This window comes from Phaenicophaeus curvirostris, chromosome 11 (genome assembly GCF_032191515.1).
Source record: "Phaenicophaeus curvirostris isolate KB17595 chromosome 11, BPBGC_Pcur_1.0, whole genome shotgun sequence".
In the NCBI taxonomy this organism is placed as follows: Eukaryota; Metazoa; Chordata; class Aves; order Cuculiformes; family Cuculidae; genus Phaenicophaeus; species Phaenicophaeus curvirostris.
The window spans coordinates 20,697,377-20,719,549 of NC_091402.1; the positions used below are offsets into that span (position 1 = coordinate 20,697,377).

The 22,173-nt window shown below is 50.8% G+C and overlaps 2 long non-coding RNA genes across 2 annotated transcripts; both read left to right on the forward strand.

Annotated features, from left to right (window-relative positions):
* The first annotated feature begins 735 nt into the window (after nt 1-735).
* LOC138725216 (uncharacterized) lies at nt 736-5,638 on the forward strand. The gene is made up of 3 exons (XR_011338204.1): nt 736-1,384; nt 2,719-2,987; nt 5,390-5,638. It is a non-coding gene; the product is annotated as an uncharacterized lncRNA (long non-coding RNA).
* A 7,771-nt stretch (nt 5,639-13,409) lies between these two features.
* LOC138725070 (uncharacterized) lies at nt 13,410-19,632 on the forward strand. The gene is made up of 3 exons (XR_011338177.1): nt 13,410-13,697; nt 16,233-16,367; nt 18,284-19,632. It is a non-coding gene; the product is annotated as an uncharacterized lncRNA (long non-coding RNA).
* Nucleotides 19,633-22,173: the final 2,541 nt, after the last annotated feature.

The window sequence follows — 22,173 nt, forward strand, 5'->3', positions numbered from 1 at the left end:
CTCACTCCTGGGCAAGCCCTGGAGAAAACAGATGTGGTAATTCACTTACAGATCCCATCCTTTTCTCACGGCCCTGTGGTCAAAAGGCTTTGTCAGGCATGCTTGGGGTAGCTGAAGGAGGAGCAAGTTCCTGCAAGCAGGAGCCTTGGAAGGACATAGATCTGTTAGAGTGAGTCCAGAGGAGGCCATGAAGATGATCCGAAGGCTGGAGCATCTCCCATATGAGCACAGGCTGAGAGAATTGGGCTTGTTCACCCTTTAGAAGAGCAGGGGACACCTTGGAGCAGCTTCCAGTACTGAAAGGGGCTCCAGGAAAGCTGGGGATGGACTCTTGATCAGGGAGTGTAAGGAGGTTCCAAGGCCAGGCTGGATGGGGCTTGGAGCAACCTGATCCAGTGGGAGGTGTCCCTGCCCATGGAAGGGGTTTGGAATTGGATGGGCTTTGAGGTCCCTTCCAATCCAAACCATTCTATGATTCTGTGATCAGCTGAGCACCTGCTTCTGCACCTCCTGCCCCGCTCCAGCCTTTCTAGAAGGATCCTCCTGATTTTCAGCAGGACTCAGTTCCTCAGCCTGTTTGGGATGCTGTATAGGTTTGGTTCTGGTGGAGGCAGTGGTGTAAATTGGGTTCTTGTTGCACTGAGTAGTTTGGAAGGAATAGTCCATAAAAATTGTGCATCATGCCTTATGTTGATGTCTCCTCCTCTGCAGGCTCCTGTGAGGGTACATTTTGTGAGCTGAAAATTCTATGGTTTTATGAAATTACTTTTTTTGTTATCCTTCTTTCCCTTTTCTCCTGTTTTCCCTTTCTGTCTCCTCCTTTTTAATCCTTATTTTAGGAGAAAACAAAACATAAAATTGCAGGAGGGAGGTGGAATCCGATTTGATGAATAATAAATAATCTTGGGTTCAGAAAAGCCTCAGCTGTTTTTGCTCAAAGCAGCCGGTGCACTACGAGCCCGATTTGCTGCTATAAATATTGGCCAGGTTCTTTCAACTCTTCTGAAGGTAAATGAGAAGCGCTTGCCAGGTTTGCTTGGTGTTGCACGTCTGGGATGATGAAAGGACCAAAGGCACTGGAAGATCTGTAATTGCGAGTGGGGATGCTCAGCCATGCGGTCTGGGAGCCCAAGCGCCGAGGTGCAGCAGGGAGGGATGCGCTTGATGTGGGATCTACCTGCCAAACACCAGCCTGGGAGATAACTCACGCTGGCTCCAGGATGGGAGGGTGCTAAAAGCATTCCAGCCCAGATGAAGAGGTGAACGCTGGTGACGTGGCGCCAGGTGCATCTCCAGGCATTTGCTGCTCAGTGGTGAGGGGCTTGGAGCGCCGACGCTCCCCACACGCCCTGCGGCGATGGAGCAGTTGGACATCAGTGGGCAGGTTGGTGCTGTGATGCCTTTTCTTCCTTCTTTCCTTCTTTCTTTCTTTCCTTCCTTCTTTCTTTCCTTCCTTCTTTCTTTCCTTCCTTCTACCTTTCCTTCCTTCTACCTTTCCTTCCTTCTACCTTTCCTTCTACCTTTCCTTCCTTCTACCTTTCCTTCCTTCTACCTTTCCTTCCTTCTACCTTTCCTTCTACCTTTCCTTCTACCTTTCCTTCTACCTTTCCTTCTACCTTTCCTTCCTTCTACCTTTCCTTCCTTCTACCTTTCCTTCCTTCTACCTTTCCTTCCTTCCTTCCTTCCTTCCTTCCTTCCTTCCTTCCTTCCTTCCTTCCTTCCTTCCTTCCTTCCTTCCTTCCTTGCTTCTACCTTGCCTTCTACCTTTCCTCCCTTCTACCTTTCCTCCCTTCTACCTTTCCTCCCTTCTACCTTTCCTCCCTTCTACCTTTTCTCCCTTCTACCTTTTCTCCCTTCTACCTTTTCTCCCTTCTACCTTTTCTCCCTTCTACCTTTCCTCCCTTCTATCTTTCCTCCTTTCTACCTTTCCTTCCTTCTACACTTCCTTCCTTCCTTCTACCCTTCCTTCCTTCCTTCCTTCCTTCCTTCTATCCTTCCTTCTACCCTCCCCCTGCCTTATTTTTGCTTCCTCAAGACCCACACATGACAGCTGAAGCTTTGTCCGCTCTGTTTTCAGTAAATGGAAGTTCTTGTCCTGCTTCCCTTCACAACCTCCTTTGGCTACAACAGAGCCCCACCTGCATGACCCCTTAGTAACTGTTAAACTCACAGGACTTTGTCTTTGCCCCTCTCTGTGCTAACGAAGCCGCCGTTCAGCTCCAGGGCAGCCGTCCTTGAGCAGGTTGGGGTGGGATTGTGCACAGTCCCTTTCAGCATCACTCAAGCCTTGGATCTGAGCTGCCCAGCGCGGGGCTTGAGCACAGGCCTGAAGGAGGAGTTAAGTGTGGATCCAACTGGGAGCATCTCTTGTTTGCAGCAGCAACTGTGAGGGATGCCATGAAGTTAAAAGAATTAGAAGCATGTGTAGACCTGTCCTTCCCCGGCATGCAAACCATGGTTTAAGCTCTGTTTCCCCAGCATAGATAGTTTCCATCCACCATGCTTCAAAGGGTGGCTTCTTCCCCAGGAATTTATAGCCTCATTTTTTATCACAGTTTAAGCTTGTCCTTCAGGCTCTGCAGAAAACTCCTGTCACCAAGACTGCTGTTCCTTCTCAAGGAGTTGCTCTACACGCTGTGGATCCAGGCAGTGCCTGCTCCACCAGGACCATGAGGACAGTGAAACCTTTCCATTCCTTTCTACTCTTTTACTTTACAGGTTCAAGACTGAGAGGGACGATGTGTTGGGCTGGGAGATGCCCTGCTCTTCGCTGGCAAGGAATTTTCTCTATTACCTTCTCAGCACCCGTGGGGCTGACCTGACTGGCCATTGAAGAGACCGAGTCCTTGAGAACAGCTACTGAAGAACAAGAAACTGTTGAGGATGTTTGTCCCTTAGCTCACGTAAGAGTTATTAATGACTTTTCAGTGGAGCCAATTAAGCAGCTGCATTGATGATGACATAGCAAGAGCTGTATTGCTACCAAGGTAAATGTCAAGTTGTCTCAAGGACTCAAGCAGCCACGAAACTCCCCCGTCCCTGGTCTGAGATGGTTTTACTGTTGCTGGTGGGTTTTTTTTGGTAGCAACTTGGCTGAGGGGGCTTCTCCAGCAGCGCTGCCTCGGGGAGCCCGGCCGTGGTCCCCGCCTGTGCCGCGGCTGGCGCTGGTAGCATCACAGCTGTTTCCATGGCAACGGCATGTGCGCAGCTGTAATAAAGTCAGATTACAACTGCTTCCCTGTGTGTGCAGGCAGGAAAGGAGTTTTCTGAGGTAAGAGCTCAAGGGACTTGCAGAGGAACGTTTTGGCTAGGGAAAGGCAGGCTTCCCCGTGGTTAGGGAGGCTGTTGGTACAGTGCTAGAAATGCTAACAAAGGTTGAATGAGTTTTCTGGGATGTTTTCTTGCTCTGCCAAGTAGATTTTGTGCACGCTTGTAGTAGGAGCTAGATTTAAAGGGTGATTATCCAGAACGGGCTGTGGAGCAGGTCTCTGAAGTCTCTACCTGTCCCACAAATATACAATAACGTGTATTTTCTTAGAAGTGGCTTTAAAGGTTGCTGTGGGATCCAGTTGCAGCTTGGAGTCTGCTGCTGGGGTGGCTCTTTGTCACAGCCCAAATGCCCTTGAATTTGATCTAAGAGCAAGAGCCAAGTGTGTTTTCGTTTGGCCAGTGATGAAGATGAGACCGTGCTTGTTCTCTTGCCATGTCTGGAGGACAGAGCTGTCCTGCTAGCTCTCAGCAGGGTTTCCAGCATCCTCTGAGTGGACCTGGGAGGAAAATGGAAAGGTTCATCTGTTATGAAACCCTGGTCCATCCTGCTCTTCTGTTGTCTCTCTGCTGGGGTAGCAGGGTGCCACCCTCTCTCATGGTGTGTGACCGAAGGATCCTTGGGCCAAAGGACTCGCATGGTCCCTGTTCCCCCTTTGGCTCACCTGCTAACCTCCCATGGGGTTAGGTGTGAGCGATGAAGCCCATAGATTGTGTTCTACTCGTAGGGCAGGGGCTGCAGCCACTGCTGGGGGTTACATGGCTCGGCAGATGCCTTGGCAACATCCTCACATTATCTCCTCTTCTGGAAAACGTGTTGTAGTCTAAGGGTGTCCCTTTGGTATCTCTGGAAGCTTCTTCCAAATGAAGCCATGATGGGACTGTTGGATGCGGGTGGGATTGTTGGTGGCTGCTCTCCGGCGCTGCCAGCACGGGGGTTGAGTTTGCAGGCATCCAGAACCACGAGTCGTTTGGCCCCAGCGTGGCAGTTCAAGCACTTTGGTTAAAAGCAGGAACCCTTTTAATGTGGTCAGACCTGGCTTTCCTCGTCCAATTCAACTACAACTAGTGAAGGGAGATTCCTGGGGCGGGGTGGGTTTAGGAGTGCGATTTCTACTTAGATTTCTAACCCATCATACACAAGACCAACGAGATTTAGGCACTACGTGGGTTTTGGAGGAGCAGGCATCTGAGCTGTGCTGAAGTGGGAGAGGGGATGCTGTGGCGGGGAAGACACTGAGGGTACTTGCTGCTTTCTGAGAACACCAGATGCACCTCAGTGAGGTTTCTTTGGTCTCCCCTGGCTCAGTCTCGTGGGGTAACATCAAAAGAGGCTGCCAGTGGAAACAAATAGAGTCTGAGGTAACAACTCGTCATGGGAGAGCCCTGGGAGAGCCCTGACTGAGGGAAACCCGCCTGCCTGGCTCCAATGGGGCTGGCAGAGCCGGCTCTTCCCAGTGCAAAGTTTGTGGCTGTGCTAACTTTTCCCTGGGCCATGTAATTACTGCTGGTGGGCTGGACTGCTGGGAACCACCCGAGGTGGCTGCTTGCGGCAGGAATTAAGGCAAGTGCCAGAGGGCTGTTGCAGCCCAAGGAAGCTGAAAGGTTTGGGTGTGGGCTAAACAAAGGTCAGGCCCTGGGTACCACCAAATATCAGGAAGGTTCAGGACCAAAACCACTCTGTGGTTTGCTGTTTCTCGCTCTGTCCCTGCTACCACTGCTCCTGCATCCCCCCGATGCTCCTGTGAGCCGTGTGTGTTTTGGAGGTGTCACCGACTCACCTGGTGGGTGTGAAAACCAGCAACCAGCTTTAGCACCAGCCCTGCCGGAGGGATCTCAGCAGTTTTGAAGCCTCCTCTTGGCTCACTTTTAGCAGTCTTGTGCTCGAGCATCAAATTCCTCCTAAGGAAGTGTAATATTCATGAAGGAGACATGTTAATTAGCAAGCCGTCTGCTCCCTGCTTTGGCATGTGAGTAGGTGGTGTTACCTCTGGAATTAGGTTGAGATCCGTTCCGTGTTTAGGTGCACTTGATTTGCAAGAGCTCGGAGGCTCCTTAAAGAGCACCTCTGAAGCACATTTAGCTACACGCAACCTTGACATTATGTGTTTTGTCTCTGTAGGTTCGGGGCATGCAAGGAGACCTCATTCCCAAGCTGATGTCCCCTGGTTACCTGAATAAACTGAGGGCAGCTGACCATCAGCAGTCAGAAGAGATCCCATCAGTCATGAGCGCATCCTCCCTTGCTGGCACAGCATCCGCAAAGAGATCCGTGATTATCTCAGATGCTGTCACGATGGAAAGTTTCTCAGGGAAAGCTTATTCTGAACTTGTATTTTCTCTTTGTTTGGTTGGAAGTCGGATGAACAAACTCCAGTTATGCGGCTTGCCACGGCTGGTCTCGTGGCTTCGCTGCTGTTCTCAGCCTGGGATACGTTACTGCTTCCATTAGCTTCTTCTCCAGCTAAATCATAGAATTTGTCCTGAGTTGGAAGGGACACACAAGGATCATCAATTCCAACTCCTGCCCCTGCACAGGACAACCCCAACATTCACACCATGAGGGTGTTGGCCAAATGCTTCTTGGATATCATCAGGCTTGGTGCTGTGATTGCTCATGTTCCACTGAGTGAAGAACCTTTTCCTAGCATCCAACCTCACCCTCCCTTGGTGCACCTCCTGCCATTCCCTCAGATCCCGTCATGGGTCACCGGAGAGAAGAGATCAGTGCCTGCTCCTCCTCCTCCCCTTGTGAGGAAGCAGTAAACTGCAGGGAGGTCTCCCCTCAGTCTCCTCCAGGCTGAACAGAACAAGTGAGTTTAGCTGCTCCTCATACATCGTCCCCTCTTAATCCTTCAACAACTTAGTGGTCCTAACACTTGGAAGCCCACGGGATACGTTTCAGCTCATATTGGAATATAGAAGTGAACATAAAAAGGTATAAGCACCATCAAACCCATTTGATTTAAAATCAGTTCTTGGCTATTTCCACCACTGACAGCACAGAGTCTTCAAGTATCAGTAAATTCTGGCAATTTCTCTAGTGCATGAGGAGCCAGGATATCTGATTCTATGATTCTGTGTTCTATGAATTCAGCTTCTTTCCTGAATCTTCTCAAGAAGTTTCCTCCTCCTGCTGAATTCTAAGAGTAAGAACATAGAGAGAGCGGAGGTGCTAAAAAGACTACAGATCTTGTTTGTGAAATTCTCTAGTTGAGAAATGAAAGCTGCTTCTCTTTTGTAAATGGTTTCCAATGCTTTCAACGTTTTCTTTTTATTTTCTCACTGGGAAAAAAATGAAAGGAAAAAAGGGGGGTAAGTAGTGAAAAGGGTAAATATTTAATTTTCTGCTTAATCCCTTAAGAACTTTGAAAAGTAAAGAAGTGGCTCATGCTAGTTTCTGGAGAAAGGAAGAGAAATTCTACTTTCTGCATGTGATTTTCCCCTCCCCCACCACCACTTGAAATAATTCATCCTGCCTTAAATTAAAAGGTTTGATTTGGAAACTGGGGCAGAAGGTGAGTGTTTGTGGGTGTGTTGGCAAGGGCATCCTGAGTGGATAGAAGCTTTTGGAAGGGCAGCAGGCAGCCCCAGCGCTGCAGGAGGAGCTATACTGGCACTTTTTTTGGGTGAAACCATGGCGGGTGCTGCTGGGGTGGATGATGAGGTGAAGACACCAGCCCAGAAAAAAACCCAAAAACTTCCAATCTTTAAATATTTCCAACACAGGAGCTCAGCCCCCACTCCTGTTAATTTGGGAGCTATTCCCAGCTGCTCTCTCTGGGTCTGCAGGATCCCCCTCTCCCAGGTCAGCAGCCTGGATGTCCCTTATTCCCCAGGAAGGCTCCTTGCTCTCTCTACTTGGGTGTTTCGCTGAGCGTCAATGAGACTGGAGTTAAAACCCAGCTGCAATGCAGGGCGTATGCCTTCCTTTCCCATCAGAGACCCTCTGGAAGACCTTCATCACGAAGGTCACCTTGTTCTCATTTAGATGCCTGGACCACGCAGGTCTCCACCGCGGCATTGACCTCAGGGCAGATGGAGGCTTTGCTGAGCCCATGGACTCCTGGTTATCTGCAGAATGAGGATGCTCCCAAGCCATGTTCAACAAGAGGGACTGAGCTGAGTGAGTTGTTTCCTTCCAGCGTTTTGTAAGCCTTTTCCCACCAGTGTTACCCAGCTCACCAAACAGCAGCCCTGTGGGGCTACTGCTCCACAGCAGCTGACTTGGAGCAAAAGTGTCAGGCGCACCCCAGACACACTCCCTGAGGTGCTGACCAACTCTGAGCAGTGAGGCATCATTTGCTGATCCACCACAAGAAGGATGTTGAGGCTCTGGAGCGAGTCCAGAGAAGAGCAACGAAGCTGGTGAGGGGGCTGGAGAACAAGAGGAGCAGGAGAGGGATCTGGGGGCGTTTAGCCTGGAGAAGAGGAGGCTGAGGGGAGACCTCATTGCTCTCTACAACTCCCTGAAAGGAGGTTGTGGAGAGGAGGGAGCTGGGCTCTTCTCCCAAGTGACGGGGGACAGGACGAGAGGGAATGGCCTCAAGCTCCACCAGGGGAGGGTCAGGCTGGACATTAGGAAAAAAATTTTCCCAGAAAGGGTCATTGGTCCCTGTCCGAGGCTGCCCAGGGAGGGGGTTGAGTCCCCTTCCCTGGAGGGGTTTAAGGGACGGGTGGACGAGGTGCTGAGGGACATGGGTTAGTGATGGATGGGAATGGTTGGACTCGATGATCCGATGGGTCTTTTCCAACCTGGTGATTCTATGATTCTTTGGAAGTGAATCCTGCAGGAAGGGACCGCTGCTGTGCCTGCTTTCCCCAGCTGATGATCCCGGGGAGGAGAAGGCATGTCAGGAGAGAATGACTTCATGACCCACTCTGGGAGTTGGTCACCCCCTCCTCGCAGCGAGGGCTGCTGGAAGGAAGCCCAGGCAAAGCGCTGCCAATGATGTCTTCATCCTCGTACCCCGTTACAGGCAGTGTTTGCAAATGCTGAGATGTATAACGTAGCTTTCGGTGGCTCTGCTCAAAGCCCCAAGAGCCTCACGGTATGTTCTGGCTCTGGGGTTACACCAATAGGTTTGGATGGCTCTATGGGAGTGGAAGAAGTGATACGAGAAAGCTGGGTCTTGGGCTGGTTTTCTCAAAATTAATGAACTCTGCTTGAACAATGAACCTGGTGTGGCTGTTTCTGGACCCCACAGCCCTGCAAGGTGAGGATTTCCCTGTTTTCAGATGTAGTGATGTTCTCCAGCTGCAGCTGAAGCGCAAGAGGGGATCTTTTAATGCAGTTCAGCTCCCCTGGGCTGAATTAATTCCTGGCAAACTTAACCCAGGCCTCAGCGTGCTGTGAAGTATCCCTGCAACTCACAATCACAACCGAAGAGCTTTGCCGAAATGCTCCAGTCCTGGTACAAGGGCTGCACGTGGCCAGAACCCACCTGCTGTGTGTTGCGCAGAGAGGACCCCGTCCCACCCCACCCCGGGGCGGCTTCTGCACGGCTGAGAAAGGGGTTCAGCAAAAAGCATCTCCACAGGAGTGCCAAAACCGCTTTGAAATGATCTGCGTTGCATTGGGAAGGAGGAGAAATGCAGAATCATTGAATGGACGGGTCCTATGAGCTGTTTGACATGAAGCACTAAAGGATGGAGGCAATCAAGTAATTAATTCCACTTGCCCCTGTTGGAAGGTCGCTGGCCGTGGCTCTGGGGCTGTGGAAGGTGGTTGCCTCTCTTGCTTTGATCCAAACCAGTGTGAGCATCCGTGCTGGCTGTCCAGGAGACCTGGGGTCACGTTAGCATCCTGTGGTGTTAGATTCTGGGATGAGAGATGAGAGATTGCAAGAATAATAATTAAAAACTAAATAAAAAGCAAGACCTCCTCCTCTGTGCTCCTCTGATGGGGAAGATGTGGCAAAGCCTTTGCTGCATTCACGTTACTGCTTTAAGAACAGGGATGATTTCTAGCAGCCTGTCTTCAAGGTAAGGAACCCATTTCAATCCTGTGGTTAATTATATTAAACAATTATGGGATTTAGTTTTTTCACGTCCGGAGTGACCACGTGATGTCAAGTACAAGACAAAGCAATTAGGGGAGGTGGACTCTGTGTCCAGTTCCTCCACGGCTGAGGGATGTGGCTGTACCTTGGCGCCTGTGCTGGCGCCTCTGCCTGCGCTCAGAGGTGTCAAGGTTCATGTCAGCCACACGCTGAGCATCTCGAGCAACAGGTAACACAGCAGCAGCATCCAGAGCTCGCCGGGAGCCCTGGGAAGCTCCGGAGCGTGGCCGGGAGCTGTTGGATCTTGCTGTGTAAGGAAACACTGCCACACCTGTGCAAATTTCCCTGTAGCCTGGGGCTTGGGTGGAAATGTGTTGGATCATTAAATCAAGCTACTGAAGAGCTAGTTGAAGAGGAAAGATGTGAAATCAGGCGTATGAGATGGCAATCGTGTCTAGACAATCCCCTGAGCACCTGCCTGCCTTGAAATAAAGCTGCTGTTTGCAGCGAGTCTGGTTCTTGGCTTGTGCCCCTGGAGGGGACAGGCAGAGCTTGCTTGCGTGGAAAGCCCAGCTAAGGCTCCGCTGTCTTTGCGGAGCGGTTGGGGCTTGCCTGAAAAGGCCAGGACGTCACCTCGCATTCAGGAACCAGCCAGCGAGTTCAGGTTGGTGGTGCCTGTTAGATGTTCTTTACATCCCGTCCTAAGAGAGGCAGGAGAAGCTGGGACGCAGACCCCAGGTGCTGGGCTGGAGGCAGAATAGATCCTGCTTTGTGGAGATGCTCGTGCTACTTTTAGAAAGGCTCTGCTTTAACTCCTCTGCAGTTGTGCTTCTGCCTGCTCGCCTTCTTCCCCTGGACTGAGATCCTAGGGAACTGGGAAGGAAGCTGGGTGGGAGAAGAAGTCTGGTAGTTTGAACGGAGCCACAGGGTGAGCTGACACATGCCCTGGCCTCGTGCGTTTAGGAGTTGCTGCACACAGGTTAGAAGGTTGCTCTGAGCAGCTCTCTGCATCTGCACATCCCTGGGAGGGTTCTGTGTTGCTCCCTCCCCTTCCCAGGGTGTGAAATAACTCCTGAGAGCCAGAAACACGTGCTGAGGTCTGATAATGCAACATCTTTTCCTTTGGTAGTCAAGACTGCAGGGCAGCAAGCTAACTGGAGGGGTGATTTCGCACCACTATCCGTCCTACAGCTCCTCCATGGAGGAGCTTGCCTTGGGGCAAAGGGATGGATCAGATCCGAGGAGCCAATTTTCCCTTGGAGACTTGTGCAGAGCAGCTCCAACCACAGCTCCCAGGCTTGGTGTCTGCTCCTTGCTAGGCTGCTCTGGTCCAGGGGCTGATGGAGCATCCAGGTTTTGGCTGGTAGAAGCAGTCAGCCAGGCTGTTGGTGCTGCAAGACCAGCTCAGCTGCTTCCTTCAGAGGAAGCACCTTCCTTCTGGTGCAGAGCAGGGCCAGAGGCGATCCACGGTGAGAAAAAGCAGAATGGGTTCAAAAGTGGATGTTTAGGGAGCGATTTCAGCTTGGAGCATTTGCTTGGGGTAGGTGCAGGGGAGAAGCCATGGTACTTGATGGGTAAAGCATCACCAGCCCATGAGTGTGTTTCATAAGGCTGTTTCCTTCATCTGCTCCATCCACACAGCTTGTTGCTCATGAATCTCCATCCTGCCTAGGAGGCAGAGCTGATGCTGCTGTGGCATCAGCTGGTACCCAGGGTGCCTGGTGGAAGGGCGGTCGCGCTGTGTCTGAAACCCAAGCGCAATCACGCTGTGTGCACTAAGCTGCGAGGAGCTCACCTGGATGAGATCAGGAGGTACCAGCAGCAGCCACTCACAGCTCACTCATTGCTGAAGCATCGATGATTTTTAGCAGCAGCTTCTCCTCTCCGTAGCCGCAGCTCTGAGGCGCCCACTGGGCTGGGGCAGAGGGAAGGGGAGCTGGCAGGGTGAGGCTGGGTGGGGGAGCAGTGGTTTTTGGTGCAAATAAACAGGACGTGGGCAACTTATTTTCTTCCTGTTTCGCTGCTGGTTGCCCTCCATGCCTGCGTAGTGAGATGTCACACTGGGATGTCGCCCTTGTCTCTGCACCTCTGTGTGACACCAGGTTGGTCCGTAGATCACCGTCCCCTGTATGGGGACAAATGCAAATTATTGGTCCTCCACTGCCTCTCCAGATGCTCCTGCCGTCTCCTTGCAGCCGTAGCTCAGAGGACCTCTTGGGCTGCAGCATCTGCAAATTTTAGGTTTACAACTCACGTGTTTAGCACTGCTGACTGCAGGATGTCCCCAAATATTACACACCTTCCCAAGCTGTGGACTAGCTCAGATCAATGGGATTTAGGACTATTTCTTTCCACTAGGGTAACAGAGAGCATGTGGATAGATAATGAGAAGAGATGCTGCCCTCTGCAAGCTACAGGTGGGAGAAGCAATAGCCACAAGAGTTGAAGGCTTGCTTGAAGAAAGATAAAGTGTAAATCTACTGGAGATGTCTCACTGAGGCTGAAGATACCTTAAGCATTTTGGGGAGGACCAAAACCGATGCCGGATGGTTGCCAATCGCTGTCAAAGGGGGACATCTGTGAACCAAAAGCCCAACCCCAGAGCTTGGTTGTTGGGTGCCTCTTTCTTACGAACAGGGCTCAGCATGTGGGACCTGCTCTCTCCTGCAGAAGAGGGGCTGGACAGCCTAGCAGGGTGAATGACACGATAGCTGTAGCCTCCCCCGCTTCCCCAACTTGGCCTCAGGCAGCTCCCTTTAGATCACTTTAAATCCAGCCCTGCTTGCCCTCCGTGTCTGATTTAAACAGCATGAGCGAATACTTGCCATCGGGGAAGCCTGGTTTGATTGTGGAGGTAATAAGATGATTGGAACACAAGAGCTGATAGTTTCAAGTAACTGGAACTTAACCTCGATGTATAAAGCGTTATTGTCCTGCCACAGAAATCCTCTGTCCGGGAGAGCACAGCTGCGGGGAAAATAAATGCTCCTCTTCTTTTTTTCTTTCTTTCATTCTCATTTTTTCTGTTTGTTTGTTAAAAACTGAGGATCTCGGGCTGGTTTGCTCCAGTTGGCCGCGATGGAGCAGTGGTGGGATGTGGGTGCTGAGCTCTGCCCAGGGAGCTGGGCTTGCTGAGGGACTGTGGGGAGAATTCCCTTTAATCCAGGGAATTAGATCCCGAGCGAAACCATTAATGGTCATGGATTTAGTTGAGATCCAGGCCAAATCCTGGCACCATTGAAGTTAAACGGGAGCTTTAGCTGCTGTTTTCGGAGAGATCAGGGCTGGGACCTGCTGCTAGTGCACATCTGCCCTACAGACCTCAGCAAGACAGGCTGCCCTGTCTTGGGGGTGAGACATGGCACATTATAAATGGCATTTTATAGATATATATATTTATATATATGTGCATCTGGCTGTTTGGGGCAGAAGCTGCTGGCCCCCAGGTGCTGGGAGCTGCAGGAGCAGCCACCTCCATCAGCACCGTGTCTGGCTCCTGCTTTCCCAGGTGATTGGGGCTGGAGAGACCTGATCCAGAGGTTGTATTTTGCCTCACTCCCTTTTGCCATTTTAGACAGTTTAGATCACGTCTGTGAGGGTAACAAGATTATCTTTTTGTGCCTAGCTCTATTTCTTAGAAACTGCAGCTTTTCTTGAATTCTTCACACACGCCAGTCGGTGGGGTGGACTGGGTCTTCATCCAGTTGGTTTTGGGAGTACTGGTAGGACTGGGATAATCTCTTCGTAGTTAGCCTACCATAAAACTATTTCTTCTCAAATTCCTCCTATTTGTTTGTCCAAACAGAGAGCAGCCCAGGCTTGTGTTTGTGTGTGTGCTCAAATGTCTTCCAAAAGTCACTCCTACCACCCCTGCAAAATAGTTGGAGAGTGACACAAGAAAGATAAATATCTGGCCAACAGGAATTCTTTGGAGTGAATGAACTGGAGTTGTGAATGGGAACGGCTCTGTCCAGGCAGGGCCGTGACGGTGGTGACTTCACTTGGTGTGAGACCAAAATATCTGAGGCAATGCCCTTTGTGTCCTAGGGGAGAGGCAAAGCCCCTGAGCGCCTGGCTCAGGAAAGTCCCTCAGTCAAGAAAGAGGCTTCAATAGATGCTTCATCCAAGCTTTTATTCTGGTATGAATCAAGGTTTGGATTAATGCTTCATGGTTCACACCAAAATCCATGATTAACCCAACGTCAGCTCATGAAGGGGAAGCAGCGATTTGTAATCCGTTACGGGAATCAGCTGTCCTGGTCATCAACGCTTTGAGCTTGGGCACAGGCTGTTTGTCGAAGATGATGTAAGGAATCCTCCTGCTTGGGGCTGAAATAATACCACTTTATTTTTAATGCCCAGGGAAAGCCTCGCAGAGGCTGTGCCTGTACTAAACTCTGCTTCATGTGCTGGTGAAATCCTGCTGGTGTAAGTACTTCTCTAGAAAAACGTGATTTTTATTTTTTTCTTGGGAGCTAGCAAAGTTTTATTGGGTTTTATTATTTTTCAAGCATTGTATCTATAAGCTACTCGCACTTCTCCCCGGGAATATCCTTGCCGATACTAGTAGGTAGGTGCTTTTTAAAAGGATTAGAAATATGAAGGGTGAAATGAAATCCAGGAATAAGCAAACCATCATTCCTTCTCCTCTCTTGGTGAGGCTGGGGTAGAGGTTTCAACTCCTCCCATGAACAGGTGACACCCAAACCCATGAGCTGCTTTGCTCTGGTTTATGGGCATCTTCCTCGGTCCTTTTTGGAATGTTTGAGGTTTTGCTGAAAAACACCGCAATAATGGGAAATGACTTTGACAGAAGATCCAGCCCTTTTTTTCTCACATGTCCTCAGCACAGAGGCAGCAACTGCTGGAAGAAAAACATGAATATTTTCCAGATGACATCTTCTCATCTGCCACGGTTGTGGGCACTGGGGAGATGCAAGAGCTCTCGCCCGACAGCCGCTGCAAACTTTGCTCTGCTGGCAGGACCCTGAATCAGCCACTTGTTCTTCTTCCCCAGGACAGTAGGAACGGAGTCTCCAAGCCTGATGGACGTTTCATGGTCCAGCTTTTCAGGCCCACGCATGCCATGACCCACAGTGCAAAGAGCCTGGCTTGGTTCTGCACCTTTGGAGATGCTCCATGAACCATGTGGCACCTTGCAGCTCTCCCAGCCCCCATCTGCAGAACATTTGCAGCTCCCTTGGGGATTGCTGGTGTCCAAGGACCCCCCACAGTCCTCGACTTGAATCTCTGACCCTTCTCTGCTTCCTTTCTTCTTTCTGCTGCCCATAATTAGGGGCATATCTCAGACAACAGACCCATATAGGAGTGGGAACAGTAGCTGCTGTGGCTCAGCCTGGCTAAGGAGGACCTCAAGGATGGATTCAAACCACAAGGACCAGAGTAGTCATACCCCGAGATGGGTGTGATGTCCCTGAAAGCTTCCCTGAGTCCTTTCATTCCTGACTCGGGGTCCTTCCGTGTGAACCAGACTCAGATCCAAGAAGCTCCAAGTCACATTCCACTTCTGCAAAGCCTTGGCTTGCCCATCTCAAGCCAGAGGTGCCTGATGAAGCTCCTGTTATCTTCCACTGGAGACCCAAGCAGGAACACTGGGTCTGCTTGTGTCTCTCTGGGTAGAAGTAACTCCGACTGCCAGCATAACATCCCTCTTCTCCTCCACCGAAGATGCACAAGAAGGGAAACTAGGCCAAAACATGGGCGTTTATCTGCTTTGTCTCCTGAGAAATCTTCTTCTTCATTCATTTGGCAACCTGTGCCTTAGCCCTGCTGGGGAAGAGCTGCTTTATGATGCGTGGCTGGAAAAGAGAGGCTGAATCACAGAGTTTTGGCAGTGACCGTGCTGAAGGTGGGGTTTGAGCACAGGACCAGCTGCAGGAGCTGTGAAATCCCAGGCAGCCCCCCAGGAGCCTCCCCAGCTGCTCCCAAGCCATCGGCACCTCTTCTTAGAGGCCACCCTATGCTGGTGTTGGGAATTGGTGTGCCTTGATCTTTAAAGGGCTTTTTTTTTCTCACGAAGAGGGTTGCATTGGCACCAAAGGGGTTAAAGGCTGCTCCCTCCTTCTAGACTGACCATGGAAAATACTGCTCATGCCCGGGACTGAACGCAGGACAGAAACTAAAGGCTCCTAGGATACAATAATACAAATAACACGACTTGTTCCATGAGCGGCGGAAACCGGCAAAGCCTGGTTTCCGATGGTTCTGTGTCGCAGGATAAAGGGTGCGCGGGGGCTCTCGCCGGCTGGTAAAAGCTAAACACACACTCATCAGCTTCTCCTCAGCCACCAGGCTTCACCAAATGATTGTTCCTGTCATCATTTGGAGCGCCTGGACAGCGTGGCTGAAGGTGTCCAAAAAAAAAAGAGGTGGAGAGGAGGGGTGCATGGATGGGGTGGCTGCGTAATCCTTTTTTTCTGGAGAAAGCCAAGTTGTAAAATGAAGGATGCAGGCAGAGCATCCTCTGGACAACTTCAGTGATGCTTCTGCCGTTTCTGCCCCAAACTGTGTGTCTGTTTTGTGATGATCCTCCTCTTGTTAGAAGCAAAGGCACCTCAAATGGCAGTGGTGCCCGGCTCAGAGTGGTGGGTACTTTGGGTCCACAGGTGAGTGGAGGTGTCCTTCTGTTTAGCAGTCTGGCTTTTGGCCTTCAGACTGGAGAAGCCTATGTCCAACTTCCCATTTCAGCCTTAACGTGGAATTTTTTAGCACAAATCGCCCCTGCAGCTTGCATCTAGAGATACCTTGGGGTTGATGTATGCTAAAAGCAGAGCCTTACCCCTGTCCCCTGCACTAGGAGTAACCCCCTGAGCTGTGTCTGATGCAGAGAAGATGCAGCTTCTGGTGGCCACATAAAGAAAACAGCGGCTTAGTTTTCTGTTAGTTTGGTTGGGTTTTTTTTGTTTTTTGTTCTACTGGGATCATGTCATGCTTGTTTTCTAGGAGAGAATAAACGTGTGATGGAGATGTTCAGCAGATTCATGCTGGAGCCCCACAGGTTCCAGACCTTCATCCGTTTATCACGAGCCACTTAGCAGTAGCACCAGCCCATGCCACCCTTCAGGGGACACAGGAGCAGTGAGTATGAGACTGGAGTTTCTAATTAAACCCAACAATGATGCACTTGCTGGTTTGTTCCTCATCAGGATGTGGTGGAGGCTTCTTAGTGATGCACTGACTGGGAGGAGGAGGAGGAAAGGTGTGCTGTGACATCATCACGAGGGTGGAAGTTGGTGTCCCCTCTCTCTGAGCACTCAACAGTGTGGAAAATCCCTGGTAGAAATCAGTGTCTTCTGCAGGAGTGGGGGAGATCGGGGCCCCCCATTCTGGTCCTACTCACCCGGGTAGGAAGCAGCATGGTCCATACCCACCTCCCCCATATCCTGAGCCAGCTGGGGCAGTTGTGGCTCTGGTTTGCCCCTTGACAAGTTGTCCCTTGGTTTGAGGAATGAGCATTAGTCTCCAGCTAAGTGGGGTGACCAGGAGGCTGCTTTGCATTACTGGGAGGCCAGATCCGAGCCGTGTGGTTTGCTGGAGGATCATAGAATCATAGAATCACCAGGTTGGAAGAGACCCACCAGCTCATCAAGTCCAACCATTCCCATCAACCACTAAGCCATGCCCCTCAGCGCCTTGTCCACCCGTCCCTTAAGCATCTCCAGGGAAGGTGACTCAACCATCTCCCTGGGCAGCCTCTGCCAGTGCCCAATGATCCTTTCCGTAAAAATTTTTTTTCCTAATGTTCAGCCTAAACCCACCCTCACGGAGCTGGAGGCCATTCCCTTTCATCCTGTCCCCTGTAAGTTGGGAGAAGAGCCCAGCTCCCTCCTCTCCACAACCTCCTTTCACGTAGTTGTAGAGAGCAATGAGGTCTCCCCTCAGCCTCCTCCAGGCTAAACTGAGCATCTGAAAATATTAGATTTGTTAGAAATCAGCTAGATCAGTGAAAACTACTGATGACACAGGCTGAGATGATTTGTGACTGTGAATGCATTAGACGTTATAGTGGGGTGCTCTGGAAGAGAAGGGAGGAGAGGGTCTTAAGGTAAACAGAGTGAAGCTGGCAGATGACTGCGCCTTCCACGCGCAACCTCGTCTAAGCCTATTTATATAAATCATGTGAAACCCAAATTAGAATTTCGTCCATCTGCTGTGCTGTAAGTCGCTCTTCTACTGGCACAGCAAGCGAAGAAAACACTCTTAACTCTGTAAGATCTGCCTTGAGCGTGACCAAGGTTTCCATACACGCCCCAGAGCTGGTGGGAGGGCTGAGATGTTGCATGTTGCAGCATCCTGCAAGGCTGCAGGACATGTTGTCACCAGATCCTCCAGGAGACAGCAGTATCTTGGCATTGGAATAAGCCAGGAGGAGATGTGGATGCTCAATGAGAAGCCTCCAAGACTCTCTGCTGTGTTGGGGAGGAACAAGGGCTCACCTCAGCCTTGTGCATCACAACCATGAGTGAAACTGTAGGGCAAGACCATCTCTGTCTGTCTTCTGGTCCAAAAGCCAGTGCCCAACACTGGGGTGAGCCTGTAGCACAATGAAGAAGGTAGGGGAATGCCCTCTGTCCTTTCCTGTGTTTCCTACTTGCCACAAAGCCTTCCAGCACTGAAAGGGGCTCCAGGAGAGCTGGGGATGGACTCTTGATCAGGGAGTGAAGGGATAGGATGAGGGGGAACTGTTTTAAGCTGAAAGAGGGGAGATGGAGATGAGATCTTGGGAAGAAATGTTTTCCTGTGAGGGTGGGGAGGACCTGGCGCAGGTTGCCCAGGGAAGTTGTGGCTGCCTCATCCCTGGAGGTGTTCAAGGACAGGTTGGATGGGGCTTGGAGCCCCTGATCCAGTGGGAGGTGTCCCTGCCCATGGCAGTGGGATTGGAACTGGATGATCTTTAAGGTCCCTTCCAACCTAAACCATTCCATGGTTCTATGAAAGCTGGACTTTTCACCCTTTCCCACAGGGCTGCTCTTACACACTCACCTGCTTTGCAGATGCTCAGCTTGGGGCGTCTCCCTGAGGGAGCTAAACTCGCTGCTCATCTGGGAGCACACCTACTGCAGGAGCATCCCGCGGGCTGACGGCTGGACCAGCAGGACTCTGCCCTGGCTGCCAGCTCTGAGCTGGCCCCGCTGCTGCGGCAAAGCGATTTCTAGGAAGCGCATCTGCCTGCACACACAGCAGGTCCCCGATGAACACGGTGACTCACCATGGGATCTTTCGACCTCTCTGCCCAGCATTGTTGCAATCTGGCATTCAGTGCTTTTCCTGTCATTAAAAATAAAAAAAAATACTTTTTTTTTTGCTTTTTGCTTTTTTCCTCGCTGAATTGAGGATTTCAGCAAACAGTTTGAGGGTAAACAAGCCAAGATGACACTGTGGAGGAGCAGTTGGTCGAGTTTGTGAGAGATGGAGCCAGATCTAAATATGGCACAGCCTCGCTGATACAGAGCAGAAGGCAGGCAGCATATGTGTCTGAGCAGTTGGATTGCTGCACGCTGTTAGAATTCCTTAACATCACTTGCGTCTCTTCCCTTTTTCTTTCCTTTTTAGTGAAAAAAAGGAGGAGTAGCTTACCATAAATGTCTTCAGGGAGAAATAGGGAAAGGCTGTAAGGAGATGATGGACCTTCCGTGTCCCTGCAGGCTCAGGTGAGGGCAGGTGCACCTGGACAAGATGCTTCTCTGCAAGGATGAAACCAGAAGGCAGTGGACACCACCAGCCGATCTCCTCGCTGCTGGTGCCCACGCTGAAATTTGGCCTGTCAGAAGCTTTCCCAGGTGACTCATATGCTGCTGCCAGGTGTTTGGTACCAATGAAGGAGCTGCCCTGGGCTGTGCATCCTACAGGGTCCAAGACCTGCAAGTGGGAGAAGGTCACTGGTGCCCATCTGGAGATGCTGCACAGCATCAGCCTTCCAGCTGGGCCTCCACACACCAGGAGCAAGAAGCATTTCTCAGGTGCTCTCGATTAGCTACTCACACTGAGAGCCTCCTCTGAAGTCCCAAGCCACCTCACTGGCATAAAAACAGCTCAGCTCTAGCAGTTCCTCCTGGGAGGTGTAACCTCACACCCCGCTGGTTGCATCAAACAAGTTTCTGAGCCCCTTTATGTGCTGACAAAAAGCTTGCAGAGAAATTAGGATTCACATGGACTGTGTTCCCCACTGGAAAGGACCGAACGAGAGTTTCACTCTCATTCTGTGGTTGACTATGGTGACAGACGGAGCCCAGGATGCCCCAAGGAATCGATGTACTCCTTGTCTGGCTCCTGCCCGTGCTGGAGGGGAACCTGCAGCCCCTGTGATGGAGGAGTTGAAGTTTTCTTGCCCACAGGATGCCCATACTGGGCTTTCACAAGCCTGAGAAAAGGCAGGGAGCTGGGGAGGGTTTACTCCAGATATAGTGGGCAGGTGGTTTGTCCAACCATCGCTAACAAGGGCATGGCCATGCACATGAGTGATGGAAAGGAACAGCCGCTGCATCCTGGATCTGAAGAAGACAGGAGCTGGAGGTGAAACACAGCGGGGAACATCTGCTCAGAGGTTGCTGCTGCTGAGCATCTTCTCCTGCAAATGTCCTGGAGCACCGGTTCTGCTGCCTGATGTGTTGCAGTGATGCCAGCTGCCTTGGAGTAACACCCCAGTTTGCTTTCAGATAGAGGAGTTTGAGCTTTAATCACACAACATGGAGCTGGTCAAAGTTTTTGTGTTGGGAGGTGTTTCAAATGCCTTTTTTGCGAGTGCCGAGATTCATCTTATTTTAAAGATTAGGAACAGGAATATAAAAGCAGGATCTTCAGTGATGCAAAACTGCTGCTTGTTTTGTGGTTTTGCTTGATTCATTTTTACAAATAGGCTTTTAATTCAGTTTAACTCAGTCTCTTTTCTCCCCCTGCTCCCTCTTGCGCAATGCAAGCCCATTTGTGTCTAGGTTACTGGCAACCAGTATATCGAGCTCTAGCCAAGCATGTATTAAAATAAAACTGCAATCTGCTGAAAAACAGGTTTTAAGATGGAAACAAATAATTAGAAACACACATATTAGTGTATGTCTGACAACAGGTTGAGCTCTGCACGGATTTAAACAAAGCTGCAATGGCAGGATGCGAGCGATTCAAACTGGACGCAGAGGCTGAGTGTTGACTTTAATGGGTCAACAGGAAAAGATGTGGGGAAGGAGCAAATCCAGGCGCATTTGGCTAGGGCTGAGCACCAGAACTGAGGGAGAAAACAGCAACACCTGGGGGCTTTGTGCAACTCGCAGCCTTTCAAGGCCTTCTCCTTTGGGGACAGGCTGAGAGAGTTGGGGTTGTTCAGCCTGGAGAAGAGAAGGCTCTGAGGAGAACTTAAAGCAGCTTCCAGCACTGAAAGGGGCTCCAGGAAAGCTGGGGAGGGGCTCTTGATCAGGGAGTGCAGGGATAGGATGAAGGGTAATGGTTTTCAGCTGAAAGAAGGGAGATTGAGAGGAGATATAAGGAAGAAATATTTTCCTGAGAGGGTCGAGAGGTTTAGGTTGTCCAGAGCAGTGGTGGCTGCTCCATCCCTAGAGGTGTTCAAGGCCAGGTTGAATGGGGCTTGGAGCAACCTGGTCCAGTGGAATATCCCTGCCCATGGCAAGGAGGTGGAACTGGATGGGCTTTAATGTCCCTTCCAACCCAACCCATTCTATGATTCTATGACTGGAGCCTCAGAGTAAGCATGAGCTTTTGGCTGGTGTTACAGGCACTGGACTTGTCCCTCTGCTGTTTGCCTGCGCTGTTGAGTGCTCACTGGGCAGCGGTGGGGCACCAGTAAGCTGCTTTGGTGGAGAAGTAAGTTCTTTCTACGGTTCTGTGCTTTTGCTGTTGTACTTTTTGGTGTTTTTACAGCAGCCAATCCAGTCTGCCTCCCCAGGGCAAGGCAGGGGGGACCCTTTCTGGACCCCTTGGCTGGACGATGGACAGCAGGTCCACCTGGGAGCTTTCTAGCAGCTATCAAGAGCAAATTGGTTAAATACTCTCTTTCTCTCATTCACAGGGGCACCTCATCACTGAAATAGCAGCGTGCCCGTTCCTTGGAGCGTGTGTGAGTGAGAAAGGCACACCAGCAGTGTGGATTGTTCTTCTGTGCTCATTGTTATGGAAATTGCCTTAGAGACAGTTGCTCTGGCATACATTTTTAGAAGCACAAGTGAGCTGTGCAGCACGAAAACCACTCCAAGGGGAGGAAAACTGCTCACCAGACTCACAGCACTGCCTTTCCTCCAGCAGTATGATGGAATGTTGCTGGCTGTCTTTGTAGGGAAGGGATTGGGGGTGTTTCTTTGCCTGATAAGGCAGGAAGAAAGAGCCTCTTGGAGGAGAAGCCCCTTCCGTGTCAGCATCTAATGAAACTCTGTGTGGCTCAGCCTTTGCCACTCATCCACAGTTTGGGTAGTGGCTCGCGTGTCCCAGACTTGTGCCTGAATCCCACATTCATACTTCCATGTGCCAGTGGCGTTTCACTCGTGCAAATGACCCTAATTTTAGGGAAATCGTGGGGGTTTCCTATCCTTAGATGCCACTTTACCTCAAAAATACTCATAGTTGGATTGGTGTGCAGGAGAAGTGACGTCCTCCTCCCTTCAGCTCAAGAAAAACTAGCCCTATCTCTGTTTTAAACACACGTTCCTCACTGTTGAGTCTGAAAGGAGAAGCATTTTAATGCTCCCACACCTCCCAGCTTCTCGAGGGCAAGCCTGGGAGCTGTGGTGGTTAAAAGGAAGCTTGGGCAGCAGGTGCTACCAGGTCTGCTGCCACCAGCCTGGCTGCAGTGCCTGATCACCCCAAGCTACCGGGGAAGAGAGGCTGCAAGTCACTACCCCAGAGGTTTCCAAACCACCCTGGGTTAGGGCTGGCCAGTCAC